Source organism: Quercus robur, chromosome 3, assembly GCF_932294415.1.
Source record: "Quercus robur chromosome 3, dhQueRobu3.1, whole genome shotgun sequence".
NCBI classification, from domain to species: Eukaryota; Viridiplantae; Streptophyta; class Magnoliopsida; order Fagales; family Fagaceae; genus Quercus; species Quercus robur.
The window spans coordinates 48,220,590-48,238,034 of NC_065536.1; positions in this window are offsets into that span (position 1 = coordinate 48,220,590).

Consider the following 17,445-nt stretch of genomic DNA (forward strand, 5'->3'; position numbering starts at 1 on the left):
ATAAAGATTTCTAGAGGCTACTCGCATGATTTGAGTCTGCACTAATCATCATGTTCCTTATTGGAGTCTATGGCAGTAGTTGGCTGTGCTATGATTGAATAGTGCTTCTTGCTTCAAATATATATATATATACATATTTGCTGAAATAAAATTCATAAAAACCAACATAACAGAATTACACAGTACAACAAGAAGACACCCTCTCAAGAGCAACAACATCAGAAACAAAAACTAGGAGAGTCTCATCCACTAAACAACCAGAAAAAAGAGAACAGGAAGCCCATTTAACCAATGCATCAGCACTTCTATTCAAAATCCTAGGAACCCAATTGAAACAAAATTAGGACTCTCACTCTCCTTAACAGCACTTCTAATAATTTCAATATACTGATACAGCTCCCAGCCTACCTCTTGACCAAAGTTGCAGATAGCATCGAAAACAATCTTTGCATCCCCTTCTATTTTTACTTGTTCATAGCCTTCTTCAATAGCAACTGATATTGCTAGGCTGCTAGCCCAGCAGCCAAGCATTCTGCTATTGCCACTGAATAAGCATCCACCAATTCAGTCCATGCCTTCAAAACTTTACCATCATTTGTACTAGCTCCACAAAAGAATTATCCTCAAAATGATCCTATCTCAAGCCAACTTCAGAGACAAACCACAACATTCTAATCACTATACAATTATAGAACACATGTAGCTTTGATTCCTCTGCTTTCCCACACAGCACGCAAGACAGATCCTCATGCCCTATTTAGGACTAAATTATTATTAATATGCTAAATTATAAATTGCATTCTCTAAGTTTGTCTGAAATGTAACTTGGTCTTCTAACTCTCAATTTAGTCTGCACCCACCAACTTTGTCTAAAATGCAATTCGGTCTACTAATTTCACTTCCTTGATCAATTGAGTCTTCTAACTCTTAAATTTATTTAATTTAGTCCATATTTTAGTTTTTCTAAAATGTAATTCAGTCTTCTAACTTCACTTCAATTACTTTAGTCATCTAAAGTGAAAAGTGATGTTAGATACTTCAAGAATGACACAATTTTGGGTTTTTATTTAATTTCATAAATTAAAAAGTTCCAAAAAATAGGTATAAATAAAAAAGAAAAAAAAATTATTTAAAGAATCAATTGTTTTTCGAATGTCCTTTCTCTCTAAGGGTTTGGAAGCAAGTGCTTGGGAAGGATAGTTCCCTATAATTAGGAAGTCCTTGCTTCAGTGAGGTTGTAACAAGTTAAAAGGGAAAAACGTTCGGCGAGATTAGGCCGGATTGTTGTGATTGCAACTGTTTATCATGTTAGGAGGCTTAGAAATCAGATTTTGCAACAAGGTATGTTGGTGTCAGGAGGATAATTTGGTGAAAAACATCTTGGATGATATAAGGTGTAGAGCATAGGGTTTCGTTCCTTCAAAACTGGCTGCTAGTGACATAATTCTTTGTATAAAACCTAAGGTATGCTTGGTTGGGTGGATTTTAGGAAGGATGGAAAAAAGAGAGTGGAAAATAGGAGAGAAAATTAGTGGGAAGGGTGTTTGGTTGAGAGGGGGAGAGAAAAGTAGTGGGGTTCGACTGTTTTCTCTCCAGGCCCACTAAAATTCAATCTCTCCAAAATGGGAAGAAAATGGGACAAAAAATGGGAATGATGTGTGTTGGTAAAATTTCTCCTCCATCCAACAGCCAACTTTTTGTCTCTCTTTCTTTTTTTTTTTTGGATAAAATTTTGCACAGTTTACGTTGGTTCTTTTTGTTTGTTTATATATATATATATATATATATATATATTTTAAATCCTTTTAGCATTTGCTTATTTTATAAATAAATAAAAAATTAAAGTGTCCATACAAATTTTTTTAATAATAAATGTGTTACTTTTTGTTTATATATTTAGTAAGGACATAATAGTAAATTTATACCAACTTTATTTTTCACCCTCTCATTTTTCATCTCAACTAAATAAAAAAAAATTTCATCCCTCCAACTAAATACAAATGAGGGAAAACTAAATTTTTTCTATCCTTCCACTTTTCCATATTTCCAACCAAACAGACCCTAAGTACGCATTTGGGAACAACTTATTTAACTGAATCTGAAACAGAATTTTTTTATTGAAAATACTGTAGATAAAGCTAAAAGTTAGCTGAAATAGTACAGTAATATTTATAAATAGTATCCAAAAGTATAATAAGACCCATGAATAGTACTAAAAATAAATTAAATACTAAAAGAAGCTAATATAAGCTATCAGAAACGCAACACTAGAATTCAAATATAAACTACCGGGGTTTGTTGGGGCACAGTTAAATATTTGTTGTACTGGTTGTTGATTGTATATTGGGAAGGGGAGTTTGTACTGGATATGTTGTTTTGATCAGGCCTTCGGTTGGCTTGAAGGTGTGGATCGAAATACCAAGTACTTTAATGGGAAGGCAACACAGAGAAACAAGTGAAATTTATTCAGGGACTAAAATATGATGATAATGGGGTGTGGCATCATGATGAGAACGTAATTACGGGTCTGCTTGTGGATTTCTATTCGAAGCTCTTTGAAACAGATCGACAGAGTGTGGATAGAGAGTCCTTCAAATGGCAAAGGAGGTAGTCACTGAAGGGATGAATGAAGTCAATGAACGCCTATGACCTATCTCGGGATTTCACAAGGGATGAGGTTGGGTCAGCTATCAATCAAAACTTTCCTAAAGGCCATTAAAAAGGCATATTTCTCACAAAGTGACTTGAATATTTATGTAAAATGCAAATTACAATTAAATATAAATTCTAAAACAATAAAAGATCTAGTGGCCCAAATTTTGATTAGAAAAAAAAAATCACAGTAACAATTGTTTTGTATTTGGGTCTAGATCTGTTTTTGTTCTATTATTAATGAGTGAGTCGTGTTTCTTAGTTGCAAAAATTGGATGTCTACAACGTGTGATTGATTTATGCAATGAAATATATGACAAATTACAACATCCTCCCTTAAAGTTTCATAAAATATTAATAACACTCTCCTCAAACATTTCAAAAAATGACACTTTCACCCTTGAGTTTTATAAATGCAACTGATAAGTGTATCTCCTCTTATATCGAGACTCCTATCTTCTTGAATATTTCATTAGAAAATTAACGGTGTAAGAAGAGATAAATTTATCTGTTACATTTATAAAACCTTGTGGATAGAAGTGCCAATGCCATAAATGTTTGAGGGAAAGTGTTATTTTGTGAAACCGCAAGGGAAGTTGGTGTAATATATCCAATTATTTATGTTGGAAAACTCATTTGCATCATATACGCATCGTATACCGTGGAAGACAAACGGATCTACTTTTATTATACAAGAAAATATGTTAAACTTTGAATCTTAGAGAAAACAATTTGTAGATCACATACCTTGATACAGTGAATTGCAAAACCAAAAAGAATACTTGATCTTGAGAACACCCAAATCTTCACCTCAATTCCACAAGAACTGAGAGAGTGGACTCTTCTTGTCAGTATCCTTGAAGAAAAACTTTTCTGCTTCTTTTTCAGAACGTACAGTTGCTTTCAAATATTAGAGAAAACTTTTCTCTTTTGAAAATGTACATTAAAACTATTGTAGCAATTTTTCTTTTAAAATAAATAATTGTTAAATGTTACTAATAATATAACTAATTCCTTTAATAAATAGATTAGTCTTTTGGGTTTTAGTATGTGGCTTGAGACGAGACTAAAAAATATAAGGAAACTCTAGCTCCAATGGGCTTTGGGCCTCTTGTCAACTTTTTGCAAGCTCAAAGTTACCATTAATTACATTTAATACTACTATAAAATATAATTACACTCTAGATTTTATTAATTAAATTAAATCCAAAAACTCTATTATATTATCATTTGACCCATCCATGAAAACACTCATAGCAAAACAAAGTTATAAAAATATGTCACTTTGTAAATCACTGGTTTTATTTCCTTGAGTCCCAAATTTCAATCAATTTGAAAATATGTTTATTTTGATGTGTATGTTTAATAATTACTTGTATTTTTATTTTTATATTTACATTTATGTTTATAATTTTTACAAATACTTATTTGGTTGAAGAGTTTGGGAACAATTGAAGCTTATAGTAATCATTGTTAGATAGCTCTTCACACTAAATTGTCCAATGTCATAATTTATAGAAATCACAAATGAAATGTCCAATTTCATCACCAACTATGAACTATGAGGAAGTAATTTTACATTATTGGACTTATTAGCAAGAAAAATTTTAAGAATACGATAAAATCTCTCAAGATTTTCACAACACCAATATATATATATTTTTTTAAGAAATAATTACAGTATGCTGCTAATCCCGTAACTCGAACCCTTTCCCCCAATACCCTTCAAGCACTTTGTGCATGGGGAGGTGCTAATTCAGCTACAAGACCTTTGGCACAACACCAATATTTTGAGTTGTGGTGGATCCACACATAACTTATTTTATTTTATTTCATTTTACTTTGACCTATGGTAGCTTGACACTTTAACTCATTGTGAAAATGTGCTAGGGAAGATTGCTCAATAAAGATGGGAGAAGAGATTTTACTTGGAAATTATCAAGCATTTAGTATATTTTACCATAGTAAGACAGTATTGAGGCAACGGTAATCACTATGTTTCCAATTAAAATAATATTACTCGAGATAGTGATTGCGAGTTGAGGTCCATATATGTCAATAAACTAGAATTCCAATAATGCCCTCATTTCTTAATTACAAGATTTCAAAATTATTATTTTAATGGAGCTCATTTGATCTTATATATACGGTGCGGCCATGCCAAAGCACCTACATGAAGTAGTAGTATAGTTTTAATAACTTAAGTTAGATTAAAAATCAAACCATTGTTTCAACTTGGACTTTACAAGACGAGTCCTAACCTCATAGTGGTTTCTCTGTTGCTTGAGAGCTCAGTTTCTTGTGCTGCACTCTCTTGTACTGTAGAATTGTTTGTTGCCTTCTGTTGAAGGTGTCGTCAGGTCCCTTGGAGTACCAAGTGTATTCCTCGGCTAGTGGGTTTTTTTCAGGGGTGAGGGAAACAGTTTCTATGGAAGATCTTGCCCAATCTTGGATACGCCTTTCCCTATCTGAGAGAGAAGGGCCAGGTTGCTGCCTCATGCCAGAGGATGGTGTAAAAACCTTCTCCATTGCAGCAAAGTTTCTGACTAAAAGAGCCCTTAATGCTGAAGCGATTGCTAGAACTTTTAATCCTTTGTGGCGAGCAAGAAAGGGTTTCAAAATTCAGAATATTGGTGATCATAAGATTTTATTTTCTTTCGAAGACAAAGATGATGTAGACAGGATCATTGGTAGCGAGCTGTGGAGTTTTGATAAGCACTTGGTTGCTATGCAGCACTATGACAATGATCGACCACTCGAGGACATCAAGTATGATAGGACTACCTTTTGGGTACAAGTCCATGGACTCCCATTGAGGTATATGACCATTGAGGCGGCGGAAAAAATATGCGGAGGGGTGGGAGAGGTGATCAAGCAGTCGGATTCGAAGGTTTATGATGGAGGTCACTTTATTCGAGTCAAAGTTTCAGTTGATATCACAATGCCGTTATGCAGGGGGCGACTTATCTCGTTGAAAGATGATAAGCAAGTGTGGGTCTCATTCAAGTACGAGTGATTGCCAAACATCTGTTATTGGTGTGGTCGACTTACGCATGATGACAGGGACTGCGAGATTTGGATCGAAAGCGAGGGGACTTTAAGGAATGATCAAAAGGAGTTTGGTCCCAGCTTACGTGCTCCTCCATTCATGGCCTCCAAGAAGAATACCATTGTGGTGCCGGGTTATTATTCTACGAGGAAGATGAGTACGAAGGCTGGACAAACATCACAGCCGATGGAAGAGGAGCAACCTGACATGCAGAACCAGTCCGATGGTAACTCTGAAATGGAGCATGACTCAAATGGCAGTGACCGTTTCAAGCAAGGAGCCGTTACGCATTCAATGGGCAACAGCCATAAAGGAATTAATCCCACTGATCATGCAAGTCCGGTTTCTTCGCTGCCTTTAAACTCAAATTTAAATGGGCTGCCCAGTTGTCTAAATGGAATTGATTCTGCCTTAAAAGAGACAATCAAGGAGTCATCAAAGTCAGAGAGGTCTGGAATGAGTCCGGATACAGTTGAGGTCTCCATGTCACGTGCCTCTTTAAGTGGAACAAATCCAAGTCAGCCAAGTGAAGCACCTCTCCCTCACGTGCCAAGGCAGCCAAGTGCAGAACCACATCCTCACGTGCCTGATAAGGTTTCACAAAATATTGTTCAGGGATGTGTTCTTCCTTCTTGGACCCATAGGAGCAGACCACAAACAACAAATGAAATCACACCCACTCAATTTACCACAGGAAGAAAAAGGCCTATTCATTCTCAAGTCTCAAGTGTTTTTTCTGAACTACCATCAAAGCGGTTTCAAGTGTCTCAGAAAGATGGTGAAGGGTTAATTATATTGGCGGAGGCTGATTATCAGCCCTGCCAGGAGCAATGAGTTGCTTAGCATGGAACTGTCGTGGGCTTGGGAACCTACGTACAGGTAGAGAGCTTGTGGAAATTATATGGGCAAAAGATCCCTCTGTAGTGTTTTTGGCCGAGACACTCACAGATGATGCAAGGCTAGAAATTGTACAAAGAAGTATTGAGTTTGACCATCGGTGGGTAGTTCCAAGGGAAGGGAGAGGTGGAGGACTGGCTTTATTTTGGAAGTCTTCAATCAATCTGACAGTAGTAGATTCTTCGAAGTATTATATTCATGCAGTCATCAATAAGGATTCAGAAAATGAATGGCGTTTGACAGGTTTTTAAGGTGAACCAGAGACAGCAAGGAGTATTGAAGCATGGGATCAACTTAGGTACCTCAACTCTCATTCTAATACTCCATGGTTGTGTGTTGGGGATTTTAATGAGATCATTAGGCAAGACGAGAAGGTGGGAGGTGGAATTAGGCCTCACAATCAAATGCAACTTTTTAGAGAAGTAATAGATGAGTGTGGGTTTATGGATTTGGGATATGTGGGTCCTAAATTCACATGGGCTAGACATTTTGAGAATGGAAGCTCAATATGGGAAAGATTAGATAGAGGTTTAGCCACAAATAGTTGGTTTTTGAAATTTCCCGGGACTAAGGTTCATCACTTGCGTTGTGATTCTTCTGATCATATCCCCCTTCACATTATTTTTTCGGGTTTGGAACCACACAATAGAAAGAAGCCGTTTAGATTTGAGGAAATGTGGCTTTCCAATCCGGGTTGTAATGATATTGTTGAAGCAATATGGCATAACTCTAGTACCGTTGAGTCTAGTGTGGGTATTTTACATAGGGTGGAGAAGTGTGATAGGGATCTAAGTTGGTGGAATAGGAATGTCTTTGGGAATGTGCGGAGGGAGTTGGATAAATTGAGGAAATTACTCCTCAAGGCCGAAGGTGTGGCTGTCCTTAGTGGGGATAATACTAGGGTTAGGCAGTTGAAGAAGGATATTGAAGTGTTGAGGGATAGGGAGGCAACTATGTGGGCCCAAAGGTCAAGGTTACTATGGGCAAGACAAGGGGATAAAAAATACGAAATACTTCCATAGCTGTGCCACGAAGAGGTTTAGGAAAAATTTGATTGAGGGTGTTAGAGATGGAGATGGTAACTGGAAGGCCCATCTGGAGGAGATAGCACCTGTTTTTGTCAACTACTTTAACACACTTTTCTCTTCATCGGGATATAATGGGTGTGCTAGAGTGTTGGAGTTTGTACCTAATGTTATTATAGATGAGATGAATTCTTCACTTAGCCGTGCCTTTGATGCAAGTGAAGTTCAAGTGGCATTGAATCAAATGGCTCCTTTAAAAGCTCCTGGACCGGATGGAATGCCCCCCCTTTTCTACCAACATTTTTGGGGCACGGTAAACCATGATGTCACTTCTTCCATTTTGATGTGGTTAAATTCAGGTACTCTACCTACTCCCCTAAACCATACTTTTATTACACTTATCCCAAAAATTAATTCTCCCGAACATGTTCACCAATACCGTCCCATAAGCCTTTGCAACGTATTGTATAAAATTTTCTCCAAAGTTTTAGCCAACCGTTTGAAGAAAATACTACCTCTCATCATTTCTGAACACCAATCTGCTTTTACTAAGGATAGACTAATTTCTGATAACATTATGGTGGCATTTGAGACTTTACATTGCTTGCAAAGATATAACTTTAGTAGACATGGTTATATGGCCCTTAAGCTAAACATGAGTAAAGCCTATGATAGGGTTGAATGGCATTTCCTTGAGGGGATTATGAGGAAGATGGGTTTTAATGAAGGGTGGATTAATCTTATTATGGTGTGTGTGAGCACAGTCACTTACTCAGTTTTGGTTAATGGAGAGCCTAGTGGTTTGATTCGCCCAACAAGGGGTATAAGGCAAGGAGACCCATTATCTCATTTCCTGTTTTTACTATGCACAGAGGGGCTGAATGGGTTGATTAAAAAGGCGGAGATGGATGGTGATATCCATGGTTTTTCCTTATGTAGGAGAGGCCCAAAACTAACACATCTGCTTTTTGCAGATGATTGTCTTCTCTTTTGCAGGGCAACCATTGAGGAGTGTGGGAGGGTGCTAGATATTTTGAATGCTTATGAAGAGGCATCGGGACAAAAAATTAACAAAGCCAAAACAACCCTATTCTTTAGCAAAGCAACTGATGCTACAATGAAGAATAATATCAAAGAAGCTTGAGGAGTTCCAGAAATTATGCAGTATGAGAAGTATTTGGGTCTACCATCCTTGGTTGGGAAAGGGAAAAAAGCAAGCTTCAGCTACATTAAGGAGAGGGTGTGGAGAAAAATTCAAGGATGGGAGGGGAAGCTACTCTCGCAAGCAGGTAAGGAAGTGTTGATAAAATCAGTCATCCAAGCCATCCCAACATACACAATGGGATGTTTCAAAATTCCCTTGGGACTATGCGATGAGATTGAAGCTATGATTAAAAAGTTTTGGTGGGGACAACGAGGTGATCGGAGGAAAATTCATTGGGTAAAATGGGATGACTTAACTAAATCAAAAGTAGTGGGTGGTATGGGTTTTAAAGATCTTGCCATGTTCAACGATTCACTCCTAGCAAAACAAACTTGGCGGCTTTTGCATGATCATAATACTCTCTTCTACAAGGTCTTTAAGGCAAGGTTTTTTCCAAATACAACGATCATGGAGGCTAAGGATTCAAGATTGGGCTCTTATGCATGGAAGATCATTCTCATTGGGAGGGATGTGATTCAAAGGGGAGCGAGGTGGAGGGTTGGCAATGGGAAAAAAAATTAGAGTTTGACAGGATCACTGGCTGCCAAGGAAGCATCCTCCCTTGTTATCTAATTGTCCAATAGTAGACTTTGAAGACTCTACTGTGGATATACTCATCGATCCACAAACTAGGCAATGGAACGTGGAGATGGTGGAGGGTTTATTTCATGAGGAAGAAGCGGAATTAATCAAGAATATTCCATATGGCCGAGCTGAGGCAGAGGACGTTCTGTTTTGGCCTTATTCAAGCAACGGGGTGTACAGCTGCAAATCTGGATACAAATTCCTAAAAACGGAGGAAGAAATGATGGAGAGAGATCATGACTCGGCAACAACTGAAGATACACAAGTATGGAAGCAGATATGGTCCATGAATGTGCCACAAAAAGTGAAGACTTTACTGTGAAGGGCGTGCCGTGAAGCCATGCCAACAAAACATGCTCTGTTTCGACGCAGAATTACAGAGGATGATTTATGTGTGAGTTGCCGAGATGATACAGAAAATTCACTCCACGCACTGTGGTCGTGCTCTAAGCTTGATTTGGTTTGGGCAAATCCGGAACAGTGGAGTTTCAGAGGTGAAGTACATTTCTTAACCTTCAAAGAACTCTTATCTTGGATAATCAAACACACACAGCTGCTGGAATTATTTGCAATCACGGTTTGGTCCATTTGGAACCAGCGAAACCGAGTGCGGCTTAACCAAACAGCAGATGCCATCCATCAGATTGCTCTTCTCTCAAAAAAATGGCTAGCCGAGTACCAAGCAAGACAGATCAGTCCTAATCCAGTTCCCATGCGCAATCAACCAACGAGATGTAAGTGGAAGCCTCCACCATCAGGTACTTTCAAGATTAACTTTGATGGAGCGAATTTCCCAACGGAAAAGAAATCTGGTATAGGAGTGGTTATTAGAGATAGCAAAGGTCTTGTTATTGCCTCATGTTCAAAGGTGGTGCACCAGATGTTAGGTGATTCTGAGGTAGAAGTTTTGGCTGCGACATGGGCTCTTTCCTTTGCAGCTGATGTAGGGGTGAACCGGGCTGTGTTAGAGGGAGATTCATTGGATGTTATTGCGGGTTTAAGGGAGGATAGGATGGTATTGGTGCCATACGGATTACTTTTGGAGGATGCAACGTTTTTGTCCCAACAATTTGATGAGTTGCGTTACTCTCATACAAAGAGGGAAGGCAATAGGTTAGCACATAGTCTGGCTAGATATGCAGTTGGCATACCAGATTTTCTAGTTTGGATGGAGGATGTTCCACCTCAATTTTATTCTGTATTCCAAACCGATTTATCGGGTTTTTCTTAATAAATTACATTGACTTCTTCCTCAAAAAAAAAAAAAAGTTAGATTAAAAATAAAACAATGAATGTGACTAAATATTAATAAAAGAAAAAGAAAAACTTAATTGTTAATGTATGAAACAGATAGTCCAAAAAGAATCACATAAAGGGCGAGCAAAATTAAATATTTCTTTTTCCATATGGTTTGGAAAAAGGGTTGTGTTGTCTTCTCCAAATACATTATCTTTCAACAAAAATGTATGACAAAGATATACTACATCAAGAAAAAAAAAATCCTAAACTTATAACTTACAGAGACAAAATGAAAAATCCTTGGTGTTTTTAACAATTTTTACATACTCAACGAATTCTATGTTTTAATTACAATTTTTATTTTGATGTTTACATTTATGTTTGTAATTTTACAAAGGCTTATTTGGTTGAAGAGTTTGGAAACAATTGAAGTTTATAGTAATCATTGTTAGATTGATCTCCACACTAAATTGTAAACTTTGATATGTGTCCATGTTGATATCGTATTTTGTCTGCCCTCGATTTGTGTGTCGGACCCTGAAAAATCTAAAAATATCATTTTTTTTTTTTCTCCATGGGGCCGCAAGAGCATCCATAACGACATGGTGCAACCCGTTCAGGCATTGGAGCACCCAAAGTGCCTTTTTTAGCTAAAATGTCCAAAATGCCCCTAGTTAACCCTAGGTTTGACCGAAGGTTGAACGAGGTCAAAACCCTCACAAAACAACACTTTTCATAATTTTACATCAAGCCCGAGCTTCTTGGAGTTTTTTAACAACTTGGACCAAGTTTAACCCGAAGTCGATCTCGGGTGAGCCCAAAAACCCTAATTTTGATCTAGCTGTCAGAATGGGTTGAAACTAACGTCATTGCAAAGATTATCAAATTCTCATTCCAATAAATGTTCATGGGTCAAAATTGGAGTTAGAACGGCAAGATGACGCACCGATTGATGCACCGCTAACTTCCAAGACTGGGGGAGGAACACATTTTTCTAAATTTCTGCTCTCTACCTGGTCTCCCTACATGTTTTTCCCTCTTCCAAACACCAAAAAACATACAAAAAACATATCGAAGCCTCTTGATTCTTCTCTCTTCACCAACAACACAAGGTATTGTTCTTATACCCAATCTTTCTTTCCTTGGTTCTACACTTTGGATTTGGGGTTTAGGGGTGTGGATGTAGCTTTTTTTTAGCTATCGTTCATACCCCTAACCTTCTAAATCTTTTACTAGCATTTATCTTGCTCTTTTTGCTTGAATAACATGATTTATTGCTTTCTTTAGCATGTTGATTATGTCTTATGCCATGTTTCGTGCTTAGATCTATGTTCCCACATGTTCATATGTTTAGATCTACATGCTTTGGGTTTTATGCCATGTTTTTCTATGTTTGTTCCTCTTTTTGCTCTATGTTGATGTTAGGGTTACATGCTTACATGCTTGATATCATGTCTATTGTTATGTCTTGCTTAGATCTACATGTTTGTATGCACGTTCTATGCTCCTATGCCCATATCCGAGTCTTCACATGCTTGTATGCTTGGATTCATGTCCTTCCATGTCCATGTGCTAAATTTCTACATGTTTACATGTATGTTCCTATGCCTATATGTCTAGATCTATGTTTTCACATGCCTATGTGCTTGGATCTACGTTCTCTACATGCTTTTTGCTATATTCCATGTGTTTGTGCGCTCCATGCCATGTTTGTGTGCCTAGACCTAGGCTATGTTTGTCATGCCATGTGCTATTGTAGCCCTTTTGTCGCTTTATCTTTCTTTCTTGTATTTTGGCCTAATGGTTAGGACCCAGTCTAGACCCTGTGGTCTTTGTCATCATCCATACACCAAGGCCCACATAAAAGGGTTTGGATCATCCTATTTGCATGTCTATGTTTGCTTGCTTCTATGCCTTATGCTTGTGTTAGCCTCTCTTGTTCTAGGCTTTGCCACACTTGATGCCCTTAGTGAGTGTGTGGTAGTGTTCATGAGGCCTTGTTTGGATGCAACCACTTGGGATGCATCGCTATGATGCCGATTGCTTCATGCATACATTTCCCCTTTTCTGCTTCGTACAATGATATGCTTGCCATGCTTGTTTGTGCCACCCGTTGGCTTTATATGCATCTTTACACGCTTGCTTACATGTCCATGCATGAGTCTTGCTTACTAGTGTGTCGTCCTTGCTTCAACACAATGAAGTTATGGACATTCGATCCAAACCTACATTTGTCCCTCGTGGACACCATCTTTTGCTCATTTTCTTGCTTGTTTGCTTGCTTTCTTGTTATGCTTGCCATGTCCATCACACTCATCTGTTTTATGCCTTTTCATATACTCTCTGCATATTTTCCTTCCATTGCTTGTTTGCTAGTTTATTGTCTTGCCTTTGCATGTACACACATGGAGTAAGGATGCATGGAGCTAGAGCACGGTCTCCCAAGCGTAAGTAAAAAGGGCACAGACACAAGCATGTAGATAAGCCAAGCGCCTGTGTTTAGTAGGTTTAGGAGTTTAGCCTTTCCCTTTGGTTATGTACTCTTTTAAGCCCCTTTCTTCCTCCTACCTTTCTCTCTTAGATGGTTTGTATTAGGTATATCATGCCTTGTACCATTCATCCTCATCTCTAGAGTGTGGCGACCTTTGTTTACTTTCCTGCACCTATATTTTGGGCTATGCTCTAGAGATGTAGGCATTTACTTTCCTGCTCTGTGAGCTTGCATTGTGCATGATGTATGTATATATACCTGCTCCCCCCCTTCCAGTGTGATCGTCATAGTCCATGTCACCTAAGGCAAAGCGATGCCTAATTTCCACTACGAAAGTAAGGTGACACGTCACCGGATTTTCGCCGTGGAAATTTGGTACTCAGCTCGAATGCCATAGAAAAGCGTAGATTAGGACCATGCCCTTTCAAAAGCCAAACCTCAAAGCCCCCATGCATGCAAAACCCCAATAGCCAATGCCAAAACCATGTTTTTACTACCAATTTCCGAAAATTAAGGTTTTATCAAAACAAATGACTGTCTTTGGACAAGCGTTGTGTGGTGCCTAACATCTTCCCTACACGTAACCAAACTTTTGAACCTATGAATCAGGATTTTTTGCCATCCAAATTAGATTTGGAAAAATGCCATTTTTCTTAACCTATGATTAGTAATAAAATCAACTAGAAACAGGTGACCAATCACACCTTAGAAAAACCCAATGATTGGTGGTGAGTCCATTCACCTTTGGTAACTTCTTAAAATTTGGCCCAAATTCCTGCCATAGAACCAAAGGTAGACAAATACCCTCCTCCACCGAGAGAGAGAGCACTCGAAGCCCCACGCGAACCACACTATCACACTGAGAGGGGCCCTCCAACGGGGCCCCGCACGCACGGGAGCTGTCGCCACTATAGGTGATCGAACGAGGGCCCGCGACGACAGCAGCGGTTTTTCTGCCCCGTTCCGATCGAGGCCGGGCATCGACAGTCCATTACTAAATTTTCACAATCACCAAAAAATATAGTGAATTCATTTTCCCTGTCCATCCACTTAGGATAAGGTTGGATCTAATTTTCACAATATGCATTAGATTTGTGCTCAAAAGTAGGTGCCTTGGGCTAATTTTATGGACAATAATGAGATTTTTCCAAGTTTTCCACCCACTTTTTTGGACTTGGTTCTTTGTCTCTTGACCTCAAATTAGCCCAAATGAAGTGTTGTTAGAAAACCCATGACACCTACTTTTAGAAAGACTAGCTTTGAAGTTCAATGATTCAATCTTGAAAAACCACAGCCATGGGAAGATAGCCACTAAATCATATTTTCACCAAAAATCCCTTTTTTTTTTTTTTTTTTTGAAGAATTTTATTGACATGGGTAGAATTTTTGTGATCCAAAACCACCCAAATGTAGATTTTCATTGTACCTTTTTAATGACATCGCATTTCTACCTATTGGACATTGTTTGGTCATGATGAGGCAATGATCAACACTTAGTGTTAAACTGCTTTTTGATATTTTTGCAATTTTCTCAATGATTAGGCAAATAATCAACAATCCTTACATCATACATTTGATGTATCATCATTTTATAATCATCCTCATGTTGTTTCTATGGATAATTTTTCTTAGTCTTGTATAGACACACCCATATTAGGGTTAGGGTGGCAATTACACTAAGGGAAACCTTTCTCTAAAAGACCTTTTATAAAAATTAATTCTTAAACAAATAGACTCTTGGTTTGAAATCTTTTGGTACAATAGGGCTATAAGAAAATCCTTTAAAATGAAAGTGATAGGCCAAAAATGTATTGACCTCTTATGATGAATTAATCAATTAATTAGCCAAGTTAATTAATTAATTCAATTTGCATGCAATAAGCATGGTAGCACAAAAAAATTACCAACTAAGTTAAAATACAGCGGAAAATAAATTGACACGGTGATTTGTTTACGAATGGGGAAAACCTACATAGCAAAAACCCCACTGGGTGATTTTAAGGTCACCACTCCTAAGAATTCATTATTATCACAACAAACGGTTACAAGTAAAGGAATCCTAGTACCTTATACCAATCTACAGTTGAACCCTTAACCTAATACCCAATTGGACTTATTCTGTAATGACAATCTCTCCTTTTAATACACGGCTCCTAGTACGTGACTAACAAATTTGATGCGCGGATCCCAGTACACAGCTTACTCACCAACTTGAGAAAGATGTTGGCTGCAAAGTTCTTCAGTTCATCAATACAATGAAGATCAAAAAACTCATTGGTTACAAAACTCTACAGTGTACAAACATAACAACTTCTTTAATAGAAAGATGAACTAGGGCATATGTCTCCGGTTCACAATATGCTTGTGAAATTTTTTTGCATTGAGTTGCATTTGCTGTGACGGCCCTTAAAACAATCTTTATATATATTTAGGGTTGTGAGAAAAGAAAGCTCAATCATCTATTCATGGATTGGAATGAAATCAACTTTGAAAAACTGATGTTCATAAACCTTGATAGACCTTATCTGCCAAGCAGCTGTCGAGCATCGGGCTAAAACAACTTTTTAAACTTTGATAGATACTAGCTATCGAGTTTTAAAATCCAACACTTCTTCACTTGATTCTTGGAAAGACTTGCATGGCTTTAACACTTGATCTTGAAACCTTGTTTCTTGAAGTATTAAATACATCCTAGATCTACCCAATTACAAATAAAGTATGTTTTGTCAAAAGGATTAGCCAATTCTATATTGACATATGTTCCTAACATGATTCACATATGTCCTAACAGAAAGGAAAAAAAAAATGGAACTCCTAGTTTTTGGTAGGGTGAGTTTTTATATGGTGGTCTTGTGGAACCATAGAGGCCAACTAAAGTTATTCCTTATAGAGGGTTTGGGTTATTTGGCAGATTCTTGCCTCATTGTGATAAAATTGTTTATGATGACTAAAGTCAAATTGATTATAAAATTTGTAATTGCATGTCTTTACTAATTTCAGCAATTACAATCATAGTTTTATAAATTAGACCGAATTGACTAGTTCAACCAAGCATTGGACCCTAATCCGATATGGTAAAAACCTCCAAAATTGATCAAAAACCAGTCAAAACTGGTAAAAATCGAGAACCAGGATCTTTTCCAGTTCTTTGATAGTTCCAGTTTTTAAAACCATGATTACACCTACTAATAGTCTTTTTCATTTCTATAATTAATTTTTTTAACACTGAAGTTGCTAGAAAAAAAAAACTATATATATATATATATTCAAATGATGGTTGTAAGTCACAAAATTGTATATTTCCGGCCATTTTAAATAATAATCAGCTATACGAAGACCCACTAAGCGCCTCAAGTAGATTTAAATGAAAAAAAGAAGTCACAATCAATTATTCATCCTTAATACTTCACGGTTAGTTTGTCTTTTATCATTTTATCTAAATATTTGTTTATATTTATGTTTATGTTACATTTATATTTATCTTGACATTTATAATTATATTTTTCACAATTAAATTGTTTCTTATCATTATATATACATACACACAGGGACATACATGATCATAAACATAAATATAGTGGTTTCTCTTTTTGTATAGTAAAATTGTTAAATTCGTATATAGATATGGATAAAATAAATTGAAATAATTTAGCATTATAACAAATTAGCTTTGAGTTGCCCACACTTTAGTAACTCTTTACTAAAGTAGTTGAGCCCAACACTTTGAATAACTAATTCTCATTAAACTTATCTTAGGGGGTGTTTCATATCTCTAGAAAGAGATTATGAATTTCATCTTGAGAATGTGTGTTCTCTTAACACTACATACGCTTGTTTAGTGTGTTGAAGTTTTCACCATTGATAAGATCCTATTGTTGTATACATCAAAGCAACTAACATTTCATATTCGGGTTCACAATACTTTTAGGAATGAGAGTTTATGAAAATAAAAGTAGTGAGAATTATTATATTTTATTAACAATAGTTAACAGAATAATAAATCTCACATCGGTCCAATTTAATGTATTGTACACACTTAAGAGACTCCAACATATCAATTAAAAGTCTCTATTTCCATAATCAATACAAATCATCTTAATTGATACGTTATAATCTTCAAAACTGAAATGCCCAATTTTATCACCAACTAAATGAGCAAGTAATTTTATATCATTGAACTTATTAGAAAGAGAAATTTTAAAGATATTATAAAATCTCTCAACATTTTCACAACACCCTTATTTTGAGTTGTGGTAGATCCACACAAATTATTTTATTTTACTTTTGACTTGTGGTAGCTTGA